This window comes from Larimichthys crocea, chromosome XXII (genome assembly GCF_000972845.2).
Source record: "Larimichthys crocea isolate SSNF chromosome XXII, L_crocea_2.0, whole genome shotgun sequence".
In the NCBI taxonomy this organism is placed as follows: Eukaryota; Metazoa; Chordata; class Actinopteri; family Sciaenidae; genus Larimichthys; species Larimichthys crocea.
This window is the reverse complement of record NC_040032.1, coordinates 5,699,031-5,715,000: the sequence shown is the minus strand read 5'-3', so window position 1 is coordinate 5,715,000 and position 15,970 is coordinate 5,699,031. Positions and strand designations below refer to the sequence as shown.

Below are 15,970 nucleotides of genomic sequence, written 5' to 3'. Positions count from 1 at the left end.
AAAGAAACAGAAAATATCCATTAGAGAAATCAAACACACACAGACTAAAAGATGAGGATAAGTGGATGTAATATGCAGATAGGAATAGGCAGCAGGGGTTAAAGCTCCGGGCTCTTCCTCAGGCGGCAGAACAAGCGCTTTGTTTAGATAAGACAAACTACATTGTCAGCATTGCCAACAACAACCATCAGGGCTGAAAAGAAAAAAGTGCTACCTCTCATCAACATAAATTCCAAGTAAAGAGACACCACAACATCGCCCACGCAGCCCTGAATCAAAGAAAAAGCAGAAATCTTTGGGATTACCACATTAAACTCAGCCTCACTCACCACAGATGAGAACACTGCCTAAACATTTGGAGTCTACAGGCATCTTTCACATCGTTTAATCACACCTATACTTAACATATTAATTTGGCATTTGAGGATTAGTTTCGTAAATTACAGTGGCGACTGTTGATTTCTATGATAGATAGAGTGCTTTGGGTTTTAGCACACCCGTTCTAGGAATGAGTCACAGCATTATACTTCTCAGACTGAGACAAACAGAGATTACTGGGCTTACCTACTGCCACACAGGTAGACACTCTGTCAAACACACATGCAGGACACACACACACACACACACCAGCAGACAGCAGCTAAAGCAACTGAACACAAGTACCGACGCAATGAAAACGGATCCAGTACTGTTGTAATAAGTTTCATTCAATGCTGTGGTTTTACTGATCAGAATCTACGATGTTTGAGTTTAATTCAGCCTCTGTTAAAAGAGTCTTTGTATCACATCCAAAGATGCATCAGTGAAAAATGTAGCTTTGGCTTTTTTCATCATGAAAAGCATTTTGCAACTATGTGGTTTTCATGAGCATTATGCAGCTTGTGCAAGAGGTGTATATTTCAAAATGTGCATTGCAAAGCCATTGGATTCTGTTGAATTGTTTCTAGGAAGTTGTTGCATAGGATATAAACAGAACAACATGCTATAAGGCTAACATAGATGTCATACATTTTAGGATTTATTTTGCTCCTACATAAACTGCCCGGCAGTCAAAACAAATTTGCAATGTTTGAGCAGAGGTGGCTGTGGAGAAAGAGCATGTGCTGCTTAACATTAACATGGATTATTTGAATCTGTGTGCAATGAAAGACAGAAAAGAAATTCAATAAAAACTGGTCTTTACGTTCAGTTGTTATTATTTTGTTTGGCAGAACAACATGTGTTAGACTCCCACTAACACTTCGTAAAACAGTCTGTAAAACCTGGTGACAGATTACGATGCGCATTTAATTTACTGTTCTCATTGTCTTGTGAGTTAATTCTTTATTTGAAAGGCAGCACCGCATCCCAGAATTTTTCCTGTTATTGGACAGGTGGGGTCACCCTGCCTTACGGACAAGATTTTCATTAGTCTGGGTTTAAAAGGAGACTTACTGTCCTGAGATGAACTCGGCGTTGTGTCGGAGCCTCTGTTGCCACAATGACAATAAACACCTGGAGGAAAAAAATGGCTCCCTGGCCGAGAATCCACATGAAAAAGACTAAATTAAAAGACACTGATCAACGTTGTTGAAAGCTTTAATTACATAATTTGTCAATCCCTGCTCATTTAAACTAAATTTAAAAATGCAAATAAAAAATGTATTAATGAATTAAAGTTACATTTAATTCAATTTTATGTGATATAATTACATTTTACTTGTTTAATTCATTTTAGCTTTATTGTCAAAACATAGTTATAATTCTCTGCTAAAAATAATTAAAGTACAATAAATAACAGTTACAGTTACAAATTAAATGCAAAATTTTGGAAGATATCATTTAAAGTGTGCATTGTTTTAAAAAACTGTAATTATACTATACAAGCAGACAAAGTCATAGGGAATAGTTTTACATTTTAATAAATAAGATCAAAGTTAAACATTAATGAGAACATTCTTGAAGTCCTCTTGTCCTCTTATTATGTGTTATACTGTAGTATTTATGGAGCAACCTATATCAAATTATTTCAATATATCCATTACACTTTAGGTTTAATTCCTGTTTATTATATCTCGTGTTAACTGTGTTAGATCAAAAACATTACTTAATTTAATAATTAATACCTACCCCTAATTCTTTTTACTGTGTGAACATGCATTTCAATGTGTTTACAAGCGGAGCTTGATGGTTACTTGTTGATTCCAGAGCTTTCAAACACATCTTGTAGCCCTAATTGTCATTGAGATGGATTTGTTAATTATCACATCATGATGGGTATCAGGTCAGGTGGACATGTATAGAGGTCTCTACTCAAGTATGGCGTCATCTCTTACATGACTTTGGTCACAAAATGTGGGTAGAAACAGCAACCTGTGTGTGTGTGTGTGTGTGTGTGTGTGTGTGTGTGTGTGTGTGTGTGTGTGTGTGTGTGTGTGTGCGTGTGTGTGCGTGTGTGTGCGTGTGTGTGCGTGTGTGTGAGAGAGATTTTCTGTTTAGTTTTTTTCCATTATGTTTGCAGGACACTGTATACCGTCAGCTACAGTAAGTCAAAGGGCAGACTCCACGGTAAATGTCCTCATTTGAATGACAGTGCTCAAATTACAATACATACACATACCCTAAAATATATAGACAGACACAAAGAAACACACACGCCCTTATACATACATACACACACACACACACCTCTAACCCAATTCCATAGCAGTCTACTGCATACATTCTCTGCTGCTCCTGAAAACGAATTAGTCACACATGTTTGCATTTGTACACAAACCCTCCCAGAAACAAACACAACAGGAACTCAGGGTCATACATGCATGTGCAAACACACACACACACACACACACACACACACACACACACACACGAAGACACTCGCATAACATGCATGTGCACAACTACATGCACACAGGAACGCGTGAGAATGTTTCAACGCGCACATGTGAAGATAAACTCCTTTGCAACAGACACACACACAGACACAGACACACACACAGACACACACACACACACACACACACACACACACTACACTGGTGGTCCTGCTTGGAGAAGAGCTAAAGCTCCATCTCTTTTGTCTCTCGTGGGAGGCCCAGACAAAAGCAACAACCTGACAGGTAAACAAACCGTCATGTTTGGGCAGACCTACCTGAGAAAGGCTCTCACCCTTCTCAGCCTCACCCGACACACCCTCCTCCCACCTCGCTCCCACCGCCACCGGCTCCAGTCTGCGGCTTTTCTTCACCAACGCTCCTACCTTTACCCTCGTCCACCCAACCTTTAAGTTTGTCATAAATCTGAACACAATTTGTGCTCCCAGGAGCATGACAGGTGATATAACATGCTGTGTGGCGGCCATGTTGGACATCAGTAGCTTATTTATGAATGTGCAACTTTTAAAAATAATCCCACACACTGAGTATGTGATATTATTGAGGTAAAAGTGGTGCTTTGCACACTTTACTTTACTCTTCTTTTACACTTGTAAATTACTTTACAGATTATAATTTAACATAAAAACACACTATAAGCTTATAAAATGTATTGTTTGATTAAACCACCTTTGAAAACTTACAAAAAAGCAGTTTGAACACATTTCAAATATTTATGGGTTGTTTGTAGTTTCATCAAACTTCTCAGGTATGTTATAAAATAAATAAATAAGACTTTGAGGTTCAAAGAGGTCAGATTATCCAATATTTCACAAAAGAGCAAAGAAACCACTGGACTAAACTAGCGAACTGCATAAAAAGAATGTTAGTTCAACCTCAACCAGCTACAACATTAAACTGCTGCTTACACACGGATACATTACTTACCTAGTTACTTTTCATGCTTTAAATATTTTTTCGATAGTATGTTTGTACTTCCAATTAAGTAGAATTTTGAATGAAGGATTTTTAACATTAATAGCACTGTGTGATCTGAGTATTTCTTCCACAACTATTAGTGACTGTAACTGCAGTGTAAAGCACTATTTTACATTTGAGTAATTGACAGCATATAATTAGCAGTTCTCATAAAATTTGACTGAACGGCATAAATTGTAGATTGTAGACTATAAGAACCCAGTTATAGACCTGAATCTGCCAAAATATTCACCTGTAAATTAATAAATGAAACTTCAGCTCCATCACAAACTGTTTTTTAATCTGTTAAACCGTATTTGTTACATTGGTTCTCATGTGTCATCTGCCTTTTTATTTGAATGATGGCTCTCAGGAGATTAATCATGCATTGGTTCTAGTATCATGTTCACTGTGCCCCTCACAACACCGGCAGGCTGCATTATATAAAACAGGAAATGTTAGACTGACAAAACACAAAAGATGTGATGATCTGTCTAGGCTAGCATTTGTGCATGACGTCAGACTTAGGTTCAGTCGTGGTTGGTAATAAATGTCATAGATGACTTAATGGCCCTTTTAAAATCAGGGTGTATTTGTTATATTTAAGACTCTAATGCACCATAATGCACCTCCAGGCCACAGAGTACAGTGTTTAAATGCTGTTTCAGAGCTTTTTATACCCAAAAATAACATTTCCACTGCAATGCTGAATATGTGGGATTTTCTTGCCAACAGCTTCAGTCTAAAAATAGCATCATCACATTTCCATGTCGGTCAAATTGTCACTATTTTTATTACAATGCATTTCAAAACTCTTGGGAAACACTGAATGTTTGTCCTTTTTGGCATGGAAATTGAAATGTATCATGATAATTAACAAATATTGGTCAGTCCTAAAGTATTGGAGGATTAGGCCATTGACATTTTGTTTGATTTGTGTATAATTTTTCCTCACATTCAGCTATCTTAAGTGCACATAGATGCACACACACACACAGTGAAGCAGCAAATCTCTGCCAACTTCAGCCTTTCCAAACAATTCAAAACATTTGGGAATAAAGTCTTGCAGCGTAAGACAAGAGTTTAACAAAAGCCACCCACACCTGCTTTATCATTGGAGTGTATTTCGAGTGCTTCTCTCCAACTAAACATTGGGAACTAGTTTGTTCATTCTGCACAGCAGATGTTAGATGGAAGAAGATCATGACCACAGGGACAGATGAGGGGGGAGGGAAACAAAGGAACAGAAACACAAATGAGGAGTACAATGAAAAAAAAAGACTCTGACGAAAAGATGATATAATCATGGATAAAGGGCAGAATAAAGGTTAATTCACCTTTTTCCCAACAGTAATATTATTTACTCAATTTACTCAAGAGTATTAACAGCACTTATTAAAAGACCTTATTATTTGGGCAAGGTAGGGCCAGTATTTAAACTTATTGAATAAAACATTCTTCCTCTTACAAATTAAAAGCCTAATTAGTAAGCAATAAAACGCACCCATGTTCAGTTGAATACACTCAGGAGTTTTACTGCTACAACTTTACTTAGTCTGGTGTGACCAGTAGCTCTTGGTGACTAATGCTATCTAATGTTGCCAAACTTTAGATAATATAACTGCCATTACTGAGTCCATTTGCAGACTTTAGGACTCTTTTTGTGCTTTTCTTTTTGGGTACATGGCAGAAATTGCCTTCAGGGCTTTCTGGCTGAAAGTCTTCCTACTTTTCTTTTTTTTTACTAAAACTAGCCAGGTAGCTTTGGTGACTAAATCTAACCAAGTAGTAAGGCTTTCTGGCAGAAAGACATGAGGGAAAACTTTACCAATGTGGGCTTTCTTATAATCCTTTTTTCCAAAAAAGTTGCCATGCTGTGTTAAATGTAAACTGAAGCAAAATGTGATGATGTGCCCATAAACCCCCACATTTAATTGAAAGCAGTACAAAAACAACTTATCAAATGTTGAAAGTGACAATTTGATTGTTTTTGTTAAATTATACGCCTATTTTGAATTTGATACCAGCAACATGTTTCAAAAGACAGAGAAAGACCGTGCTGACAGTTTCTCAAGGTAAAATTGCAAGGAATCTGCAAATTATATTGTCTACAGTACATAATATCATTAAAAGATTGAGAGATTCAGAAGGAATCTCTGTATGCAAGAGACAAGGCTGAAAAACGACATTTGGATGGCTGTGATCTTCAGGCCCTCAGACGGCACTCCGTCAACGAGTTAAATTTGAAATTCTGTCACGTCGTCCGGGCTAAAGAGAAGCTTGTTATTAGCGTTATTATCAGCGCACAGTTCAAAAGCCAAAATCCATGATGATAAGTGTGGGTGCATTAGTGCACATGGCTTGATGGGTAACCTGCACATTTGTGAAGGACAACACTGGTCTCCTGTGCTGAAGTCTAAAGTTTTTTTGATTCCTCATCCCCAACCTTCTCCTCCTTCCTGTCACCATGGCCACTAGAGGGCTTTGAAAATGTAAACACACATTATTTGCTGAAAGGACATGATCTTGTTTTTGGGAGGACAGTTAAAGTCATGGTGGCTCTGGGCCACAGTGGCTGGTGTTCAGCAAATGTTAGTTAGTCTCACCTTAAAGTATATGGCACATTTCTATAACCTGAATGAAGTGTTTATTATTGTAACCATGGCAGCAAAGTTTTTGAAAGGCAAAGGAAAACAATCATCATCATCCTCTCGATGAAGTGTTAGGAAACACCTGATTACCTGAGAGGTCTGGTTAAATTGTAGTCAACGAGTAGGTCAGAAATGTACAAGGGAGCCAAACCATTCCATTTTTTTTAAAGACTTTAAAGCAGAATAATAAAGTTGATTCTGTTTTGCACTGTAAGAAATTTAAATAATTTCAGTAATTCAATCATTTTCTCAGCTTTGAATGTACATGTGTCTTTTCATGGCTTTTCTGAGAGGATTCCATAGGCTGCAGTATGTGAAGACAGGAACGGGAGAAAACAGCATAAATTATTGCTGTAATAGATTTTCGGCAAGACCGTATTTGGACAGTTATCGTGTTTTAAGATGATCACCTGCAAGAGGTCACTTTTTATAAAAAAAAATAAAAAACTAGCCAAGTCGAAGCAGGACAGACAGAAGAGTTGGAACGGTGTGTTACACAAGAAGCCACGTGAAGCTGTTTGCGTGAGCTGCTGTGGGAAAACATTGTTTCCTGACTGAGGATAACCAGAGTACCTCACTTCATCCTCCTCCTCCTGCTCCTCCCTAACTCCTCTTTAACCTGGCCTGCTCGGTCAGGCTACTGTGTGTATGTGTTTGCATTAGTGTGTGTATGAGTTTGCATTAGTGTGTGTGTGTGTGTGTGTGTGTGTGTGTGTGTGTGTGTGTGTGTGTGTGTGTGTGTGTGTGTGTGTGTATACCTGCGCTAATCCATACCTGTGTCTGCGTGTCTGGCTTAGTACACAGCATGGGAAAGAATGAAGAGGAGAAAGTAGAGAGAGGAAGGAAATAAGTTGCTCCCTTTGGCATTAAGGGCTAAAATTTATAGAAGCTTCTCATAAACATTAACTTATCTTAGCCAAGACTCATGTGCACTGAAAAATATGTACTCAGTGCCAAAACAGTCATATTTCTGATGTTTTATGGTGCTTCAAAACTGATTACACAATTTAAAACAACATCCAGTGAGTGGAAAGATGTTGATCATCCATTTTTGGTGTTTGGTTTGAGTGGAGAGCAAGAGAAAATGTTATTAGCTGATGTCTTTTTACTCTGCACAAAAATAAGCATCTGGCGGAAACAGAGTCATAGATCAGACATTTTTTGTAGTCTATTTTGTAAATCATAGTTGTTATCAGGTTAGTCCTAAATCTTCATGCATAGTTTTATCCGTACTCTTACATAAGGATGCAGTGCTCGCATTCGAAACACTTCACAAAGCGAGTCACCCAACTGATATCACTTTCACAGAGCAGAGGCTAAGTATTTAAGAGATTTTGATTGATGAACTTGAAAGAAGGGGTATTTCTCCACAAGTATGTTGTTGCTTTAAAGAAAAGTCTTCAGAAGAGGCTCCAGACCTTTTGCACTTTTATTGGCCTTGCTAATGACACAGTGTTTGTGCGATTTTTTTTATTTTATCAGAAGCCAGAACGTGAGAAGGAGCTAAAGTGCTTCTTGCTAAAGAGTCTCATACAGATTTAGAGCAGCAGATACCATTTTATCTGACAATCAAGATAAAACTGCCAGGATGAGTTCACTGCTCCAGCTTTTCCCATTCTCCATTCCCATACCTGGATCATGTGGAATTCCCAGAGAAGGGCAGTAAATTGTCCGGTGGGGCGACGTTGTCCTCTCCCTCCTGAATACCTTTCATTCTGAGAAAGAGAGACAAGAGAAGAGGCATGTTGAGTTTCACCTACGTGTCCTTTTTGAAAAACACATAGATCACTTTTTTTTTAAAGGGAGGATGTGAGTCTGAGCTTGTGTGTGTGTGCACATGTAAATATGTGCTTGACTACATTCAGTCCACAACTTTCTCAGATCCAAGAACTTCCCACATTAAAAAAATAAGTTTGGTGCATTGTGAGAAATAAAATATGTGGTTGACCTTTTGTTGATGGACAAACAAGGCTAAGGTTCCTGAGCAAATATGTACAGGAGGCTCGTTCAACTTTGGTGGTTTCCTTGATCAATAAATAAAGTTTACTTGATGCAAGAAATCTTGAACCTTGCCAAAAACATGTCACCTCAATAGATGTTGTTTTGATGTATTGACCTCTCAGAAAGAAATGAAATCCACGTGGCTTTATAAAACTGACACTGTGGTCAGTTCAGGGTGTGTTGTCAGCTCTCTAAAAGCTGGGGTGTAACTCAATGCACCATATGTATTCATTATTGGATGTGAGATCTACATGTGTGTCCATAAAAGTCCAGTTTAACCTGACAATGTTTCAAGTTTTCCATTTTCAGCATTCAAATAGCAATGCAGTAAACACTTCTTAACAAGGCTTCTAACAAGGAAACATTTTAAAAAATCGAAATAGCAACAATCCTAAGAATAGTTCAGTATTTTGGGAAATATGTTGTGATATGACCTCATGAAGTAACCATCTCCTGGCAGAAGTGGTATTGAAGTGGAATCAATCTTCTAATTTCTTCTAAAGTCTGTTCACCAGTTTCAATCAGATTATTCGAATACAGTTTTGTGTCAAATTTTGTGTGAACTTTGATTGATAAATGTGTGACGTCAAACAAAAGCAAATTATTTTGCCACTTGGAGAATACCCCAGGAAAACCAAGAACATGTTGGGGAGATTATATATCCCATCTGGCCTGGGAACACCTCGAGTTCCCCTTTGGAGCAGTCGGAGGACGAGGCTATAAGAACACCTGGGTTACCTTGGTTACCCTCCTATTGCTGCAACTAGACTCTAGCAGCAGAAAAAAGATGGATGGACTGCTGACTTCTCAGGGGCCCTCACTGTGGAGGCAGAAATGGTGGACTCTATCCTCCAAGCTTATAACATTTTACACAGATCTTGGTTTGTCATTGCTGACCTAGCTTAGTCAGTTGCAAGTAGCTTCAATACTTCCTATTTTCAACATGTGATAGAACTTCACTCGGTCACGTTCTGGTCTGTCTGTTAGAGGAAGCATAATTGGTCATTTGAAGTAGTAGAAGCAGACTAATCACGATCTCTGCAATGTTTGTTCAGCTTGAATAACCTATTTTTGGTGGATCACAGTCATTCACCTGTGGAGCTACAGCTACCACAATAATTCAGTTGAAAAGTATAAATCAACTTCAGCAGTCAGCATTTAGCCAAGTCAGAGGATGACCTGAAAACTGCAGTGATACACACGTGTGTGAGTGCATGTGCATTGAGGACATACAGCTGTGTGTGAGTGAGTCCGTGCACATCTACATGGGAGTGTGTTTATAACTGTTTACACTCTCCAAGCTCAAGCCTTTGCTCGGCCTGGTTCCACTGAGCAGGCAGGTACACTGACAGGCAAGGAGGCCATGGCAGCTTCTTAATCATTTCTCCCTCCTTTTTGTTTCTCTTTTGACAGTCCTTCGCTCTTGTGTGACGGCCCACATTGCCGCCCCGGCCTGCTTACCTTTTCAGGGCTCCTGAAGCGAGACTACTAATGCACTTGCTGCTCTCCTTGCTACCTCGCCGCCTCGCCCTGAGTTCCAAACTCCCATGACAGCGCAGGACGCTCACTTTGTCTCTCGTGTTTGTCCAAAAATTGTTTCAATATGTATTTTTGGGAACGGTAATGTTTGCTTAATAAATCTTTGTGTCAGGGGAACACAAAGAGAGCTATAGGTCGAAACCAGGGCGGGTCGGATTGGACACACTCTCTCTCTCTCTCTTCCTCGTTTACTCTTCACTCTACTTTCCATTCTCTCCATTTGCCAGGTTGTTTTTCCAGCCTGCTGTCAGTAGGTTTATATACACATGTATCAGGCCCAGTGCAGAGCCTTCCTCTGAGTAACCTTTGGCAGTTCCCATGCCCAAGGTTTTGCTACCTTCACATACCCAGTTAGAGCAAGATACCCACAAGCATCCACATGCCCTAAACATTTTGTTGTCATACACACTTCTAACATGATGATGAGTATCTAACAGTGATGGCTATGCACCAAAAAATATGCAATTATCAAGCTATGTGCTGAATAAGCTTTAGGCTCTTTAGGTCTTTGTGCCAAAAACAACTTATCAAGACATCATTTCTCAAGTACAATTTCATTACATTTAAACTGATCTCTAATTATGGGAACGCTTTATACAAAAGGCCAAAAGGATTTTTACAGACACCCTGGGCAGCCCCGGTGAAGTTGAGCCGACAGACAAAGAGAGAAGGGGAAGTAGCTTAATGCACCTCAAATGATGGAAAATTGGACGTGTTCCTTTCCCTTTGCCCAAAAATGAGGAAGAGTAACAGTTGACACAGTTGCCAGAGAGACGTGACTAGCAGTGATGTTCAAAATGTCATAATGACCTCCAGCCCCAGTACAAACATATTTCAGTTTTAGTGAAATGAGATTAAGCAAGTGAGAGCTTTTTGTTTTTGTAAAATAAAATGTCTCATCAAACACTTAGTTCATGATCCAGAGTCAGTATGCACACACTAGTATGAAAACATATGTTTTGTGTTATAAACATATGTTTTCATAGTTTGACAACATCAAAACTGCTATAAATGACCATTAAAAATGATCGATAATTGATATTAGCATCTGGTCTGATCTTTCACCTCCATGGTTAAGGTTTCGTTAGATTTGAGCAATTAAAACTTCTTGCTCAATGCAAAAGTTTGACATTTGTAGTAATGTTCTCTCTGGCTAGAGAGAACAGGCTAGCAGTTTGTAGTCTTTGTGCTAAGCTAACTGGCTAATGCCTTTAGACTTTTATATTATAAGAGTTGTCTGTGTGACAATGAGGCTAAGCGGTTACAGATAATGGATGGATGGATGAGTTGTATTATCCGCCTCATCGAATAAAAGTTTGCTAAATATAAGTCGAAAGGCATTAGCCAGTTAACTTAGACACAAAGACTACAAACTAGCTTGGCTCTATCTAGAATCCACTGCACTAATTAACACATTCGGTCTTGTTTAAACCATGTTAAACCAACAATTCGTCATTTTATGAGGGGTTATGGTGCCAGACTGTTTCTTGGCTCTGAGGAGTAACTTCTTGGATTTTCCACTGATAGTTTAGCAAGTGATGTGCAACGTTCCAGCACATAACTGCCTGCAAAACAGATAATTATCATTTCTACACGTTGGGTTTTGTACAGGTTAAACAAGCAAAATGTACCATGTTGAAATGTGTACATAGCCAGGCTAGCCCCTTGTTTCCTGCCTCTACGCAAAGCTAAGCCAACCAGCTGCTAGCTCTAGCCTTATATTTAACAAACAAACATGGGTGTAGTGTTGATTTTCTCATCTAACTTTACACCAGAAATCAAATGTGTGTGTTTGCCACAATGTCAAAATATTTCTTTAAGGTTCAAGAAAGAAGGTTTCTCTTTTGTCATTTTGGATAGGTGGATTTGGACAAAATGGATTTAATCTGCCAAGAGATCATCAATAGTTATAAAAATATTTCACAGTTTGTACTGCTTAAAAGATCACTTAAATCACCCCATTGTGAAGAACTTTGCAGCCTAGTTGATCCCCTTTGCTACAAACCCACATTCTCTTGTAATCAGAGCAGCCACATGACCTTGTGGTTTTTATTGTCCTTCGCTGGTGACAGAAGCAGCCTGAGAGGGGAATAAGGGGGCGGACAGTTTTCCTCGATGAGCCAGAGGCTGGATTGAAAGCGGGGATGCAGGGGAGGAGAGAGTATAGTGATCTTAGTGGGACGGCGCAGGGCAGCGCTATCCCAAACACAGCAGAGTGCTATAAGCCTCCACCATAAATCTCAGAGCTCACCGAGCCACAGCCAAGCTTGTTCAGTGCTGTGTGCCGCTCCAGAGGCCAGAATCCAGATGTTGGAGAGAGACAGTAAATAAAACAATCTATCAAAACTGAAGAACCAAAAAAAAAAAGGAAAAAGGGAAAGACTTTTTTTTTTAAAGACTGATTTTTGTGCAGCTGATATTGGAAATCTGTTTTTAAGTGATTATCAATGAGGTTGCGGGAGCCCCAACCAGACTCACGCCCAGACATCATGTCCAATACAAACTCCCTCAGTGAGTGAAATCAGTACTTTAATCCCATTTGGGACAACACAGATATTATAGCACCATACGCTCCATGTAGCTCAAGGTGTTTCTGAATACAAAACAGGCCTGCTCCTCTGGATTAGTTTTTATCATTTATAGATGCAGGTGGATTGAAGGGATAAACAGATATGGAAACCTCATTGTGGAATAAATATCCACGGCTTAAAATCTTACTGTGCAGAGCATAGTGATGGTTTATTGTTTAAGACCTTTGCCTCTGGACATGAACTCCTGCTGGCCTGGGAGTGGATCCTGGAGGACCTATTTGTATGCTGTGTCTCTGCTGCTGTTGTGCTTGATAAACAAAACAAAGACAGCAGCAGCACACTTCTGAGATTCCAAAACATTTTGATTTTTAAGAGCCTGAATTTCCATGCTGTATCATAGAGGAGGCAAAGCATTGGGAGGGATTTACAGCTAATAAGGATTTTATATGAAAACATACTCATCTTACTCCCTACCAACACTTAATCTGCCAAATTATGTCAGATTCAGATTCGATCAATTGAAGGAAATCACAGGAAGTGGAAAAACTGATTCTTCAACGTGCTCATCTGCACAATGTTACATCTTTTGTTCTTCTCTTTGGTTCATAAAGACTCTCCGGGTTGATGAACGTGAGGCAGATGTGTGCAGTTTAAAGACGTCACGCTGCAGTATTTTAAGGATTTCTGGGTATTGAGGTTCACACAGTTTTCATACAGTTACCTGTTGCTGCCATTTGGAGCCGCCACCGCGCACAATAGCTTGCTCTAAACTCTGGTTTTCAATTCAAAAAATAATACACACATTATTATTCTTGTGATTAATACTATCAGGCAGGTCAGCTGATAGTTTTCTGATTTTGTCTTTGTTGAAAAGGGTTTTTTTTTCTGATTACAGTACTTTAATATTTGTTCTTGGATTCCATGTTTATCAACTAAAATGTGGCTAAATTACAGAGTACATGTGATTTTATTCATTTTTAGGATGTTACATCTTGAATATGACTATAATTTTATGAAAAAAAACACTGGAAATACTCTTGATATCTTGAACATCATTGCATACACAATGCCCCCAAAATCATCCTGGTATATTTGGGAACTTTGGTGTCTCCACCAGAGTCTAAAACAGAATTTTCAGAAGTGTTAAAGAAATGAATGGAGGTGGATAAAAAAAAATAGTATAATTTTAATGATTAGCCTCCTCCATCAGCATCCCTTGACAATAGAAACATTTTTTGCAGGGATGTTAAATCTAAAATGAAAGAAAAACTAAATAATATATTTTTTTTTTTTTAAGCCAAAGGATGTGATGGAAAGATGTCTTTTTAGACAAGCTAAGTCCAAACTGTGGTGACTAGAGCAGCCAGTTTTGGTGGTCGGCCATTTAAATGTACTACCAAAAGGAAATATCACTCTCGCCAGCATAAGGTTGATGCTCAGATGAAAAACTGGAAGCTGGACGTCCGCTTCTCATCAGCACTAAGCCAAAGAGGCCCGCCGAGTTTGGATAAAGTGGAAAAAAGGGATGATGCCTCCTCTTGAAATGATGATCTATGCACCAGACCTGTTTACGTTGGTAATCTCCGAGCCCTGCGCAATCAAAACATCACTAATTTCACTGCCGATTGGAAACTGTGACATCTGCGTTTTCAACGCACTTCAATGGGGATTGCTTCAAAGTAAAAAAAAAATTAAAAAAAAATACAACTTGGAAGCATCCATCCCTCATAATAGCCCCAGTGATGAGAGGGTGACTTCATCCTCGTCCTGCTCACATGTTTTGAAGTAGATAAATATCCATAGTAGTGGAAACTTTATGCAGTAAATATCATGGCTTGCTGGCAGTCTGTCTAACAGGCTGTTGTGTATCTGTCTGTGCGTCTGGGCAGGCCGGCTGGTTGGGTGTTTGGCTTGTTGACATGCAGGCGGACTCTCCGAGCTCTGCTCCGAGTTAGAAAAACGACTGCGACGTTACAAAAGGGCTTTCCATCCTGTCGAGCTGCCCAGCGTCAAGCTCGCAAAACCCTCCTGATTGATTCTACAGAGTCTGGACGACATACGGTTCAAAAGCACTTCTCTGCTCCTCGCTCAGCGGAAACAGGCCTTACATACTAATGCCACCAGCTCTGCTTTATTATGATTGTCCTGGATGGAGAGAGAGAGAGAGAGAGGGAGAGAGAGAGAGAGAGAGAGAGAGAGAGAGAGAGAGAGAGAGAGAAGAGAGAGATATATAGAGAGAGATGTAGGGAGGGAGGGAGAGAGAGAGAAGAGTGGGGGGGGGGTCGCTGGGCGCCGCTGGTTGAGGGGGCAACAGAAAGAACAGCAAGTCCTCTTTTCTGTGATTAAGACCAGATTAAAACAGCTGACCCTGATTCAGAAACACAAACACACACACACACACACACACACACACACTCAAACTCAAACTCTTCTCCTGACGGGGTGTGAGCTTGTTTTCCACCTTTCCGCAGTGCGCATCAGCCTTTCTGTTATTTCGGAATAACTATTTACGCTGCGGGAGTGACCATCAGACAGGCCCTGGCCACAGAAACACCCCCCACACCTCCCTCCCCCCCCTTCATACACGGTCTAAATAATCCCTCCACCTATTTGCACAGGAGAGATGAGGCCACGGCCTCACCTTCAGGGCACTACTTAACTCCTCGAGTCACTCGTTGAGTAATCACAGCATTCTCCTACCTGCCTGCCTAATTATAGAGAGGGGGGGGGGGGCACGACTCATTATTTAGCAATGCAGGCCTCACAGGTAGACAGGCTGATGTTACCTATCATTACTGTGGATACAGTTGCATGCTGTGGAGCTGGGGTCAGTATTGGGGACTAATATGACAATGAAACAGGAGGACATGCATGAGGTGCAGATATTAGGTGCTACAAATAGTTTGAGCCTGTTGTTATCATTTGGTATGATTTATGTTAAATCATCTTTAAAAAAAAAAAAAAAAAAGCTCCTTAGAGCAAAATCCAAAAAGAGTCCAAACTGCATTTTCTGCACCGATGCAGCCCTGATTGTTACATCATTGCATCTCACCTGTATGTGCAGCCACAACACCGACGCGTCCATTTTGAGCTGACGTGAGGATAGATGAGAGAGAGCCTTCGGTATCTCCTAGAAGCAACTATGGGAAGGAGGTCTGTCCGTGTCCTGGAGGGAGGCCCGCAGCTCCCCTTTAATCCCTCCGGGATCCCTCTCTCAGAGCCGGGCTTTGCTTCGTGCGCAGCTCTTGGCCGAGTTAAAAAGGAAAAGTGTAAGGGTGGGACACATTTCACACTTTCTCCCATGTCTCAGGCCAAAAGAAGGAGCTTGTAAAGCAACTATGTGGAGCTGGAAATATTCTTTGCCACACAGACGCTGCGGTGGTTCAGTGGTGGGACTGTGCCGTGCGTGGGCTGC

General features: G+C 40.0%; 1 long non-coding RNA gene across 1 annotated transcript in view; it reads right to left on the bottom strand.

The window, feature by feature from the left end:
* Positions 1-7,916: 7,916 nt before the first annotated feature.
* Positions 7,917-15,970, bottom strand: part of LOC113744426 (uncharacterized) — a 30,156-nt gene continuing 22,102 nt past the window's right edge. Inside the window, exon 3 of the long non-coding RNA XR_003461517.1 lies at positions 7,917-8,199. This is a non-coding gene — a long non-coding RNA (uncharacterized LOC113744426). The remainder of the gene's footprint in view (positions 8,200-15,970) is intronic.